General features: G+C 38.0%; 1 protein-coding gene across 3 annotated transcripts in view; it reads left to right on the top strand.

Moving 5' to 3' along the window:
• nras (NRAS proto-oncogene, GTPase) overlaps window positions 1–13592 on the top strand; it is a 63631-nt gene extending 50039 nt beyond the window's left edge. For all 3 annotated transcript variants that reach the window (XM_048611990.1, XM_048611989.1, XM_048611991.1), the window contains exon 6: window positions 8640–13592. The gene's annotated coding sequence lies outside the window, so the exon portion shown is untranslated. The remainder of the gene's footprint in view (window positions 1–8639) is intronic.
• The last annotated feature ends 484 nt before the right edge of the window (window positions 13593–14076 follow it).

Here is a 14076-nt window from a genome sequence, read left to right as displayed (position 1 = left end):
CTGCTTCTCCCTCTGGCAGAAGAGAATGTTTTCTATGACAAGGTCATATTCTAGACACTTCATCAAGAGGAGGTCTCCATTGGAGTTTTGTTTTCCTACACCTTCTTTGCCTAACACATCTTCCCAAATGTTTGTGACCCTCTTGATTCTGGCATTGATATTGATATCAAATTCTGAAGAAGGGTTACTGGAGCCGAACCATTAAATCTGCTTTCTCACCGCAGGTGCTACCAGACCTGAATTTTTACAGTAATTTCTGCTTTTGTTGCCATCTCTATGGAGTATATATTGGCCGTAAGAAACAAACCGGTGGGACAGAGTTATGGAGTCATTCAGCATAGAAACAGATGCTTCAGCCCATCATGTTATGCCGACCAACAAACAGCAAATTACACTAATCCCAGTTACCTGACTAGGTCCATAGCCTACTATGAACTGGCATTTAAAATACTCATCCAGATGCTGCTTAAATGTTGTGAGTGTACCTGCCTACACCACCCTCTCAGGCAGCACATTCCATATTTTTACCACTAGCTGGCTGAAAAATATTTTTCTCAGATCTCCTCTAAGCCACTTACTCATATTAATCTACCACTTGCTGCATTCCTTTTTAATCGAACTTTGTGCAGAATTTGCAGTTGGGGCTTCTTGAAAGGACCAAAAACTGAAGTAAAAGAACCTAGTTACTCAACAACTTTTGCACCTTTCTTCCAATTTCCAAATTATTCTCATTGCGTTTATTATGACTGAACACAATGGGTTAAAATATTGTCTTGGGAAGAAGCAAGGGGCCATGGGCTGTCCATTATACAGTGAGCTGGTTATTTAATTCGGTTGATATTAGCATGACTGAATAGAGTGAGTTCTTTTTTAGTATTCATTTGTGAAAATGGATGTCACTGGCTAAGCCAGCATTTATTACTCATCCCTAATTGCCCAGAGGGTAGTTAAAAGTCAACCGTGTTGCTGTCGGTCTGGAGTCAATATAGGCCAGACCAGGTAAGGATAGCAGATTTCTTTCCCTAAAGGACATCACTTAACCAGGTTGTTGTAAATACCAATTGACAACAAATCCCTGGGTGGCGTATGTTAGCACCTCCTGAACCTACAGCCCACAGAGAACAGGTCTATTGTTGTTGAGGTTGTCCATAAGAGTTTTGATTTTCCAAATCCCGAAATAAATTTGGGTGGGTGGGGAGAGGTGGACTTGTTGAGGTGGAAGATTCCTGTGCATGGATTCTTTTAACTAACCACCACACAGTCCCAGTGGAGCAAAGTCTTGACCAAATGGCAAAGTTCAGAAACTTGTCTGATGCAATGCTGTAGCACCCTATGATGTCTTTTTGTGCTATCACTCTTCAACATGTAAGACTGAAAGTTAGAAAGACATTCAAGAAAGTAGTCCTGACTCAATAAAGATATATGCCAGTGAAGAACGACCATTCTGTACCAACCACGGCTAACCCAGGAGGTTAAGGGTTCTCCTTCAATTCTCTATTAATACTGATTTGCTTCAGTTCCTCCCTCTTACTAAACCCTGTGTTCCCCATCATTTCCTATAAGTTATTCATCCCTTCTTTGTAAAGTCACAAGTGCAGTATCAACCTGTTCCCTATTATAAATTCCCCCATTTCTGACTGTAAGGGACCTACATTCGTTTTCAGCAACTTTCTTCTCTTTGCAGACCTATAGAAACTTTTATAGTCAGTTCTTATATTCTCTGCAAGCCAACTATCATATGCTTTTTTCCCCATAATCATGTGGTCCTCCGTTGCTGACCTGTAAACTGTTTGCAATCCTCATATCTATTGTTTTCTCTTGCCAGTTTATATGCCTCTTTTTTTATGCATCTAACACTATTTCTAGTTGCCCTTGTAAGCCATTGTTTTCCACTGTTCTCTTTGTACGCTTGTGCCTGACAGGAATAAACAATTTTTGTCATTCACCTGTTCGCTATTGACGATCCACCTTCATTACTTTCAGTGACATTTCCCAATTTGTCATAACCAGTTCACACCTCATACAGCATTGTAGTTTTTCAAGATTCAGGACCCTAGTCTCCGAATCAACTGCCTCACTCTCCACCTTGATGAAGAATTCCAGCACATTATAGTCACTCATCCCCAAGGTCTTACAACTACATTACCAATTACTCCTTTATCACTGCAAACTACCCAGTTCGAGAGAGTTTGTTCTCTAGTTGGTTCCTCAATGGTCCACAATTCCTGCGGTATTGTGACTAATTTGATTTGCTCAATCTATGTGCAGATTAAAGTCACCCATAATTACAGATATTCCTTTACCACATGCATCTCTAATTTACTATTTAATGCCATTCCCAGCATCACTACAGTTTGGTGGCCTATACACCATCCCCAGTAATGTTAATTTGCCCCTTTGTATTTCTCAATGCTACCCGCACAGGTTGTCCATTGTCTGACTTAATATCATTCCTCAGTATTATATTTCTTCCCTCTTTAACCAGTAATGCCTTTTTTTTCTGTTTTTTTCTAAATACTGAATACCCATAGATGTTCAGTTCCTATCCGTCATCACCCTGCAGCCATTTCTCTTTAATCCTAACCATATTATACCCTTACATTTATTTGCACGATTAAGTCATCCACCTTATTTTGAATGCTGTGTGCATTCAGGCACAAAGCCTTAAGGCTTATCTTGTTAACATTCCTTGTTCCATTTCCACTCTCTCTTACTTGCCCTTGTTTGATTCCTGCCTTTGATTCCTCTGCCTATCACTTCTCTGATTCCTCTTTCTGTCTTGTTCTTGTCCTTCATTCCCTTTCCTCTAACTTCTTGCATAAATTCCCATACAAGTACCAATTTAAACACACCTCCCCCACCACACCCCCCCAACCACTCTAGCAAATCTCCTGCTCTGGCATCAATCCTGATTCTGCACAGATGTAACCCATCCAGTATGTAATGATCCCATCTCTCCCAGAACTGGTACCAGTCTCCCAGGACTCTGAGACCATCCCCCTCACACCGTTTCTTTAGACAACTGTTCATCCGATATATCCTGCTATTTCTACTGACTAGCACATAGTGCTAGTAGTAATCTTGAGATCACTACCTTTTTGAAATTCTACTCGTCGTGGCCACAAAAACACCTAGCTATTCCCCTTACAATTGAATCCTATATGGCTATTGCATTTCCACACATTTTGCTCCTTCCCTGTCCAGCAGAGTCATCTGTGGTACTACGAATTTGCTCTTTTCCCCTTATTGGCCATTCCCCTGAATAGTATTTCTGTTTTTCAGGGGAATGTCTACAAGGATTCCTACAGTCCCCACCTAGTCCTCTTACTCTGCCCAGTGGTCACCCATTCCCTTTCTGCCTATGGAATCTTAGACTGTGGTGTGATAATCTCTCTATATGTGCTGTCCATGATTCTCTCATCTTTGCGGATGTTCCACAGTATCCCCAGAGACCACTCCAGCTCCGAAACCTGAACTTCCAGGAGCTGAAGCTGGAGACACTTTCTGCAAATGTGCTGACTGGCTATGTTGATAAAGATTAGGCAGAAGATTGACAAAGTTTTGAAAATCAACAAAAATAACCAAAGAACAAGGGAGAAAATAAGCTTTGAGGGTAAACTAACAAGTTACTTCAAAACAGGCAGGAGAAACTTTAAATATCTGAAAAGAAAGAGAGAAGCCAGTGAACATAGGCCTCTCAGAATGAGGCTGGGAAAATAATTGAGAACTGAGAAATGACAAAGGATTTGAATAAATACTTTGCATTAGTCTTCACTAATGAAAACACTGATAGCATTCCAAAAAAACTAAATCAAGGGCAAAAGTGAGAGAGGAAAGAAATACAATAATTATTGCTAGAGAAGTCGTGTTGGGGAAACTAATAAGTCACGTGGAGCTGATGAGATGCATCCTAGGAAATTGAAAGAAGTATTGACAGAGATAGTAGATGCATAGTGATAGTGGAAGGTGAAGTTAAAGATTATCAGATAAACCATGATCTCATTGAATGTTGGAGCAGACTTGAATGGCCTCCTTCTGCTCTGACATCTTCTGGTCTCTTGTCTCTTCCTGTTGCACTTTGATTATCATTACTCGGATCCATTAAATGTACTATTACCTTGTCCTTTCTCTTTAACATTTTAAATTTCCTGTTGAGTGAACCCTCCCATCCATTTTTTAAGTCCTAATTACACAATTCATTGGTCCTCTGGTCCTAGCATGGTTCAAGCAGCATGGCTGCAGCAGTGGTTCCTTGGATCTCACCATCCCAAAGGTTCATTGTGTTCCAACACCACACCCACCCCGCCCCACATTGGCCAAAAAACTTTGGGAAACCTTTAGAAATTCCTTATTATACTTTCTACAGAACAGTGTCCCTTTGTACTTATATTGGCATTCATTTGCCAATTATAGGCCCATTCGAAAAGTGTATTAATGTCTGCTTATAGTTTGTGGCATCTCTTCCATTTATAAAATGTACACTAATTTGGTGTCATTTACAAATTTGAAATAGTTCTGATTCCTGACTCCAAACATCTTATGTTAATTGTGAGTGACCCTAAAACAATCCTTTTGAAATAAGTATGGATTTTATTTACTTTCTTACCAGTGATGCTAAGCTAATTGGTCTATAGCTCTCCAACTTGTTCTGTTTCCCTTTTTAAGTAGAGGAATCACATTTGCTTGATTAAATCAAATTAATTAGATTACTCTTCTGGGGTATAGTGTGCAGTTCTGGTCGCTCTGTTATGGGAAGGATATTATTGAACTAGAGAGGGTTCAGAAAAGATTTACTAGGACCTCACTGGGCATGGATGGTTTGAGATATAAAAGTAGACCGGAAGGACTGGGACTTTCTTTCACTGAAGCATAGGAGGTTGAGGGGTAACCTTATTGAGGTTTGTGAAATCATGAGGGGCATAGATACAGTGAATAACAAGAGTCTTTTCCCTAGGGTGGGGGAGTTAAAAATTATGGGGCATACTTTTAAGATGAGGAGAAAGATTTAAAAAGGACATGAGCAACACTTTTTTACAGTGCTTAGTGTGTGGAGTTAACTGCCAGAGAAAGTGGCGGATACAGGTACACTAATACCGATTAAAAGCCATTTAAATAATTTCATGAATTGGAAAGGTTTGGAGGGATATGGGCCAAGCACAGACAGGTGAGACTCATTTAGTTTGGGAACATTGTGGACTGAAGAGTCTGTTTCCATGCTGTATGACTGTATGATTCTATGACTCTAGATATTCGAGTGTTGATGACCATTCTACAGTTCAAACTTTTTAGTGCACTAAAACAGCATTAAGTCAGGTGCATAGCACACAAGGTGGGTTGCAGTTTAAAAATTCCAAATTGAGGTTTTTGTTGCAAGTTATTTGGAAAATTTTGAAAGCAAGTATTGAACAGAGTTAATTTGAATTTATGATTGAACTTTTACAAACTGCAATTGTTTGCAATGCATGTTCAGTTTGGTCACGCAGTTCCAAGTTATTATAAATTATTACAAATCCAGAGCTGCCTGGATGACTCGAGTTAGAAATTAAGATAAAATGAGAAAAGTTATGCTTATGATAGATGTCAGGTAGAAAATGCAATTGAGAACTGAACAACACAAAGTTTAGAAGAGAGATGAGAAGCAGAAGCGTATTATGAAAAGAGCATGGCAGCTAATATAAAAGTGAATCCTGAAGTCTCGCATAGTAGAAGAGTGGTAAAAGATTGAGTGGGGCTAATTAGTGACCAAAAAGGAGATTTATAAATGGAAGCAAGGCTGAGATATTAAATGAATACTTTGTAATTGTCTTTATTAAAGATGATGATGCTCCTCGGGCGATAGTGTCAAAGAGTGAAATAGTCATTCGAACAGTTAGAAATCCAAATATTGGACAAGCTTATGGTACTTGAAGTTGAGGCTGCACCAGGATTTAATGAGATGAATCCAAGCATAGTGAAAGAAGCGATAGTGGAAATTGTGGAGGCACTGTCTTAATTTTTCAATCTTGCTTAGACGGGTGTGCTGCTAGAGGACTGGAGAATTGCAAACATTATGTCCTTATTTAAAGAAAGGTTTGATGAGGGGAAGTAATGGTCTAGTGTTGTTATTATTGGTCTGTTAATCCAGAGACCTGGCTAATATTCTAAGGTCCAGGGTTTGAATCCCCCTATGGCAGACAGTGGAATTTGAATTCACTGACAATCTGGAATTAAAAGTGTAATGATGACCATAAATCCATTGCTGATTGGTGAACCAGATGGGTTTTCCAATATCCTTTGAGGAAGGAAACTGCCATCTTTGCTTGGTCTGGCCTATGTGACTCCACACCCACAGCAATGTGGTTAACTCTTAACTGCCCTCTGGACAGTTAGGGATGGGCAATAACATCCTCTTCCCATGAATGAATGAAAGGAAGGATAGCTCCAGCAATTACAAACCAGTCAATTTGACTTTGGTATTGTGAAAGCCTCGAGAAATAATTTATGATAGAATTAATAATCACATGGGCAAATGTCAGTTGATTCAAGAGAACCAGCATGAATTTCTTCATTAAAAATAATGTTTAACTAATTTGGAGTTCTTTTGAACAGGTAACAAAGAGAGTTGATTAGGATGGTGCTGCGGATGTAGTGCACATAGACTTCCAAAATGTGTTTGATACGCTTCCACACAACAGTCTTGTTCAGAGTTAGAGCTCATGGGGTGAGGTGATACATTTTAGCAGAAGGATTATGCAAAGATATTATAAAAAAAGGGTACTGCTCTAAAGTGTGTGCAAAAGCACAGAGACCTGGGTGTATATGTCTGTAATTCATTAATGGTGGTAGTACAGGTGAAGAGCAGTTAATAAAATATGCAATATCTTCCGCTTTATCAGTAGGGGCATAGAACACGAGCAAAGAGGTTATGATGAACTTGTATAAGGCACTAGTTAGAACTCAGCTGGAATATTATGTACAGTTCTGAGTGCCACACATCAGAAAGTGTGTGACTGCATTGAAGAGAGTACACAACAATGGCTCCAGGGATGAGAAGCTTCAATTATAAAGACAAATTCTGGAAGTTGTGACTTCTTTCTTGGATTGGAGAAGGCTAAGAGGATATTTAACACAAGTTTTCAAAATCGTGAAGGTCCTTGGTGGAATAAAAAGATCAAACATGAGACGGTGTAGATTTAAAGCAATTTTCAAAAGAAGCAAATGGAATGTGAGAAAAACCTTTTTCACACCGCAAGTAGTTGGGGTCCGGAATGTACTGACTGGAAGTGTGGTGGAAGCGGGTTCAATTGAGGCATACGAGACAGCGTTAGATGATTATTTGAATAGAAATAATGAGCAAGTTTACAGGGCAAAGGCAGGTGAATGATATTAATTTGTAATGCTTACTTGGAGAACCAGTGCAAATGCAATGAGGCAAATGGCCGCCTTTTGTAATTATGTGATTACCTGCCTGAAGGTATAGAATCTCCAGTAGTCTTAACAGGATGTGGGAATTTCAATCTCTCATGGTTGATCAAGATGGATGACGTGTCTCGAAGTGTCTCCAACTGCTCTAGTTCAAACTCGGGATTTCTGAGCATCAGGAGCGTGAGAGTTTCCTGGATCATGCTTTCTATAAGTTCCTCACCCGTAGGCAGTGAGGTCAGCATAGTAGGTGCGTGGCCATCTGGAAGAGTAGAAAAAGACCTGCAGTAGTCTTTGGACAGTGTGCTGTTCCAACAGATAGTCAATATTAGTGATTGCTGGGGTGATGATACCCTGATGAAATGCGTGTCAGATCCTGGAAAGAATGGATGGGAATTCTACTGGAAGGAAAAGCAAACTGTCAAAATATAATTACAGGGGATACTATTGTTAAGGGGGCAGACAGTCATCTCTGAAACCATTATTGAGAGTTCTGTTGTTGGTTCCCGGCACCAATGTAAAGGAGAGATTTGAATTAACTCGGAACCAGCACGGACCATGCTTGACTAATCTGATTTCATTTTTTGATGAAGTAATAGAGAAAGTTGTTGAAGGGAATGTAACGGATGTTGTTTATATGAATTCTAAGAAATGTTGGTGAGGAAAATTTCAGGCTAGTGGAGTATTGGTTTCAGGAGAGGAAACAGCAAGTTGCGGTAGATGAGTTTTATTCAGAATGGAAGGTGGCAAATGATGGTATTCCAAAATTGTAAAAGCTAACATTGTTTTTTCTGCTGTATACAAGTGATTGGGAAATTTGATTCTGAATTTTGGAATACAATGTTAACAAACTTGGAAGAATGGCAAACAGTGAGGATAATACAGATTGCCTACAAAAGGATACTGGCTTGGAGAGTTGATAAACAGATAGAACGTGGAACTTAATATGGATAAGTGAGGTGATTGTCATTTGGAAGGATCGCAAGAGGCAATGTAGATTGGCTGAATTCTTTTCAAACCAAAATGTGCAGTAATGGAAGTACCTGGGGCTACACGTACATCATCAGCCTTTGAAGTTGGCAGGACTCTGTGTGGCTCTTGAGCCATAAGTGACTTTATGACACTAAGAATTTCTTTCAATTTATCTCATGACAGCAACGCTGAAATGTTGATCTGCAAACAGTTTATTGTAAAGTATGGATCACTGTTTCAAATGTATCTTTGTTTATTTCCTGCAGGATATATTGGATGCCTCTACGTAGCAGTCTGTGAAAAATACGCAACCAAAATCTGAGCAAAAATGGAGAAAAAGATCAAGACTAACAGTCTTTCATGTGAAATTGCAGACCATACCTACCCATTTTCTCTTACAAAAATGTTTTGACATGTAGAATAGTTTTACTAGGTACAGATGCACTTGCTCATTCTCTTTCTGTACATTACACTAAATTTACTGAATTTCATTTTTATAGTACACTAACAAATTATGTTGGGTATAGTTATCAGACTGAGATATGTACTAGTCTGATAAAACTGAGTTTTTTTTAACGTAAAGTGCCTGTTTACTGCAACAACAGATTCCAGTTGTTTTGGACCTTCATGCTAACTTGAACTGCCTATTTCTGCCAAACTGGTTTCAAATGTGTAAGTATCGTATCAACCTTAGAGTATCATAGACACTTGGAGATCTGCTTGGCAATTTATGGGTACAGTTCCTGTGACATTCACCTCAAACGTTAAGGAGAGATACTAAATTAGTGAAGTTGTGTAACTGTTAAACCAAAAGGTGCAATCTTGCTGAAATGCAGACAGTTACTTACTACAGCCGATCAATGTCTGGGTAACCACTTCAACCTGTGCTAGAAAGTTACAAAGTGGTTATACCACACATAGTATCTTAATTTGTGTTATCTCCCTTACTAAATTATTGTAACCCAAAGCAAATAGTTGGGTGCCTATGATCCTGAATTGGGGATCATTGATAATATTTCTAAAGAATTTTTGTTCTTCTCAAGTTTCCTGCTGTCAGTGCAGAGTTATTGAAAATTTTACCTGTTGGACAAATAATTGTACTGGGATTCATTCAGACTAAATAGGAAGCTTAGCAGTTCCTCAATCAGTGCAGTGAGGTTCTTAAATTGTTCTTAAAATAAGTTCTTTTTTTTTTAAAAGAAACAAACCTGATCAGTAGTCTATTGAGTATCTTTGTGGCTGGTTCCTAATTGTAGTGATTTTCATCAGCCGTTAGCCCTAATAGGTATGGTGTACGTTTTTAACACCCATTTTCACCAAAAGGCCCAAGGCTGGCATTGATTAAGAGCATTAATGGGCAAAGAAGGGGAGTGATCTGTGTGCTTTATTTTCCCATGTGCCTTACCTGATCTGGGAGTGTTTGTTTTCTGTTTACAGTGCAGCCATTCCTTATATTGCCAGGCAGCATTATCTATTTAAACACATTGTCCATTTCAGGCTTCTATAACATTGTTTTGGTGATATGATTTGATGTCCATTGTACAAACACTGGAAACCTTAAAATCAAAATTATTGGGAACACTAGCCTTTGTGCAGAAGCATTACAGTAATATCTTGAGAAGAAAAAGAATTTAAGTCTTGAGTTTCATTTTTTGGCCAGAGGGAACCACGATGCTTTTTTAAAACTAATAAATGAACTATATTTCAGGTCTAACAATTTCCTGAGCTCCTCTTCACAACCAGAAAGCAAAATCAAGATTTATAGTAGTGTTTGGTAAGCAACACTGCTTAATTGGTAATTTGATTTAGGATTTCGAGTTTGTATCTTTTAACAATCTATTATAATAGAAGGTAGTTTGGGGAAGATTTTGCAGATAAATCAATTTAAAAATTAATAACTGCATCACAACCAAAACAGCTGCGTGAAGTTGGATCGTGCTTCCTGAAATGTGTGATAGTAATAAGTAAACCCCAGAGTTAAATGATGTATAATGAAAAGCGCAAGATGCGCCAATAAGAACATATTTTTTAACGTCTTAGGGCTTATTCTTCTGTCATTCTGGGTTCTACACCCTTCACTGTACATTGAAGGCCAAATTGCACTTCCCATATTAAAATTATTAACTTTCCATTTTAAGAAAGGAAAATCTTACAAGTAATTCATGTTTGGTTACAGCCTGTTCTGTTTCTTTAGTTTGTCAGCATTACCAACCCACATCACATCTCAGAATGGTGATTTTTCTTGGGAACACCAAGACCTACAGGAAGAAGTGTGCTGTTCAGTTTTAGAAAACTCCAGAAATTGGAAAGTTTATGTTACATGCAGATTTGTGTACCACATTTTACAACATTGAGCTCATTCAACCCTAAATACATGGTAACATGGAGTAAAGAAATGGGAGTGAAGCACTCGGCCCCTCAGGCCTGTTCTGCCAGAAAATTAGATCATTACTGATGTAGCATATTTTGGAGGCTTTGATAAATATTGGCAAATTGAACCTGACGTTCTGCACCTATTGATGATTGCTATTAACTGAAGACTTAAGTCAGATTTTACTTTGCTGAGATGTAATTGTATGATGGTCACATCTTGACCTAGGACCTTATTCTCATTTAATTTCTCTGCATAATATTAAACATTATAATAAGCTTAAAAGATTTTGACTTACTGGAAGTTTGAGCTGTGTTTTTGCTGACTTGGAGTTTGAATTTGTTTTATTGTTTTCAGTGCTTTTATACTTTTAGATATGGCACCCCCCAAGGTGTGTGTGATAATGTTAATTTGTTCTTCAATCTCTCTTCCCTTCTGAAACCTGCACCCCCTTTCATCATATTCAGGAACTCAATGGGCTGGTCCAAATGACGCTTATCACTAGGGTTTCCTGTTAACAGACTAGAGCATTTTTCCTTTTTTTTTCTACTCTCCTCTGAAAGCTTAGTTGTTGTAGTATCCTAAGTTGAGCATTACTGATCAATCACAAGATGTGTGGCCAGTGTCAAAAGCATTAATTGGCCAACTAAACAAGCTGCAAGTGAGTAGGTCAGAAATTCCAATGTAAATATGTTTCTCTAGTGTTATTGCATGGCAGCTTTCTATCAGAATTAATATGCTGAAGTACTGAAAAAAGTCTCCTCGAGACCTCCTACTGTTAGATTCAAGAACTGTATGCTCCACAAAATGCTAAAATAGTCGTGCTTTTGTTTTGCTGCATGTGATGTAAGCCCTTCTGCCAGAACACTAGTGAATCAGACATTATCTTTTTAAACTCCATAGGTTTACTTGAAAATTAATCTGAATTTTTCACTTTGTAAACACATTAGTATCCATACAGTTGTGAAAATGATTTTATTTAATGTTGACATGCGTTTCCAGTTTTGTGCAGTGGTCCAAATCGTTCTGTCAAAGCTGATGTCATGTTCTGATGTAGTTAAAGTATTAGCATTTGTGCAATGGCAGGGATTTTGGTTTGCATTTATCAAAGCATTTGCTGTGGTTTCAGACTGATGACCATTTATTATAGCCGTATTAAGACTCTGAGACACAGCATCTTTTTGCATCTCAGTTTTCAGGAATAAGGACTTTATATTTTCACTACTGAATGCTCTTTGTAGATGGAAATAATGTTTCTGTCCATTTCATCATATTTCCTGCCAAATCTATTGCTTTGTATTTGGAAGTTCAGGTTACAAATGTTATGTATTAATAATGTATGGTTAAAAAGTATAATTGAAAAGATGTATGTTTTACCCTGTTTGATATTGTATTTGTATTCGTTGTTCAATTCTCCCAGACTTGTGATTCTCTTAGTTCATTTCCTAGTCATCTCTAATCTGAGATTTTAATATGCGTTGATAAACTATTAATGTTTGTACTAGACAAATTTGATGCCATTATTTTGACATGTTCTTAATGTGTGAAGTTTTTAGAATGAGATCTGCTGAACTAAACTCCTCCACCGCTCCCCTAACCTCCTTCACCGCCCCAAAATTCTCATCCTCAAAAGATGCTGTCTGTCTTGGGCTTCTACATAGTGGAATGGAACTTTTCTCCTTTCTGCTGAACATGTACGTGAAGGCTCAGTTTATTGTGGAATATTTTTTGTGGGGCAATACATTTGTGATGCACTAAATGAGCATGCTCAGTGTATTGAGATTCAGGTAAAAATTAGTGTAACAAATTGAATGACAAAAACAGACTGTAACAATATTTCTGTGGTTTTGCAGAAAGGCATTGCTTGTGTGGGAACACTCAAATTGCACAAATAGCTTTTTAAAATAGCCCTATGAAGAATAATGATCTGTGTGATGAAATTCTGGAAGTATGTATTGTTTCTTTGAACCTAATATTTTCATCACAACAAACTCTTAATCTTTGTTTTGATATGTACAGTAGTTAGTGTTATTTTCATATTCTAGAGAAGTATTATGTACATGTTTTGATATTAGAGTGCAGGTTAACTAGGCTATTTTGGTTTGTAAAGCCGTGAACTAATCTTGCACTGACTATTTCTTCTCCTGTCATTTCCGTATTCACAATCTACAACAGCAATCGAGTATCTGGTCACTTAAGTTGGATAAAATTAATTGATTTCATTTTAGTTTTAATTATCATGCTGTAAAAGATCCAGCAAATCACAGAACTGATCTTCATTCTTGCCACTTCCTCTCTGCCCCTCCCATACACACAATTTGCCAAAAAAACATGGGCAGTAATTGTGACCGAGTGTTTCTAATGAACTGGGTTAAATTGGAACATTTCCCAGTTTTGTTTTCTTGTTTCACTCATCCCAGATTCAAACATTTGGCAGTGTTCTAGTTCTAAGTGATGAAAAGAAATATTTGAGTGTTCCCTTAACTGTGTACATACTGCATTATTTCCCCCTTTTTGTAACTCCAAAGTATGTCTTCTTAACTCAAGTGCTGGTTTGCTTTCATGATTGTGAAAATGGCTGGCTGAAAGTATATTTTTGCATGATGTAACTGCTTTTTCCCCATGAAGATGTTGACTTTTTTGTAAATAATATTGTCTTTTAAACTGGGAAACTTTCTGTAAATGAAAAGAATTTCTCTGAGCTCTGGGACAAAAGGAAAAGAAAATATACAAAGCACTGGTGACCTTTGATTTCTACGGTCATGTTTCTCCTGCATGCAGGAACATTCACCATGAGCCATTTTGCGTATTCAATGCAGTGAGACAATAAAAGAGAACCTATTCTTTAGATGACTGTGTTGTCTTGGGCTTTTCCACCTTGTGTTGATTTATTTTGATTTGGGCATAAAGAAGCCAAATTGTAAAAGGCCACCAAACTTCAGTCCTGACAGCTGCTTCAGTTGCAATTTGTTTCAAATTTCTGTATCATTTCTACTTATTTAATGCCATTAATAAACAGCTTGTTTCTCCTTCTAGGACTGCAATCTTTGACTAGTGGAAAAAGCTGTTGTGGGTGCAGGGAGATGAGTGAATCATAGCTTGAGTTTTTGAATTAACTGGGGTCAGTTGGTAGCATGTTTACCTTGAGTCAGAAGTTATTGGGTCTAAAGTACTGTGCCAGGATTTGGCAAAAGTGAAAGGTCATGCTCATTGTAGTACCAAGAATGTTGGAGATGCTGTCTTTCATAGATTTTAAAGTAAGATCTTGTCTTCCTTCTCAACTGGCCATTGAGAATCCTGTCACTGTTTCAGAGAGCTGGAGAGTAGTTAGC

Source organism: Rhincodon typus, chromosome 25 (assembly GCF_021869965.1).
Source record: "Rhincodon typus isolate 14 chromosome 25, sRhiTyp1.1, whole genome shotgun sequence".
NCBI classification, from domain to species: domain Eukaryota; kingdom Metazoa; phylum Chordata; class Chondrichthyes; order Orectolobiformes; family Rhincodontidae; genus Rhincodon; species Rhincodon typus.
This window is presented reverse-complemented; position numbering and strand designations above follow the sequence as displayed.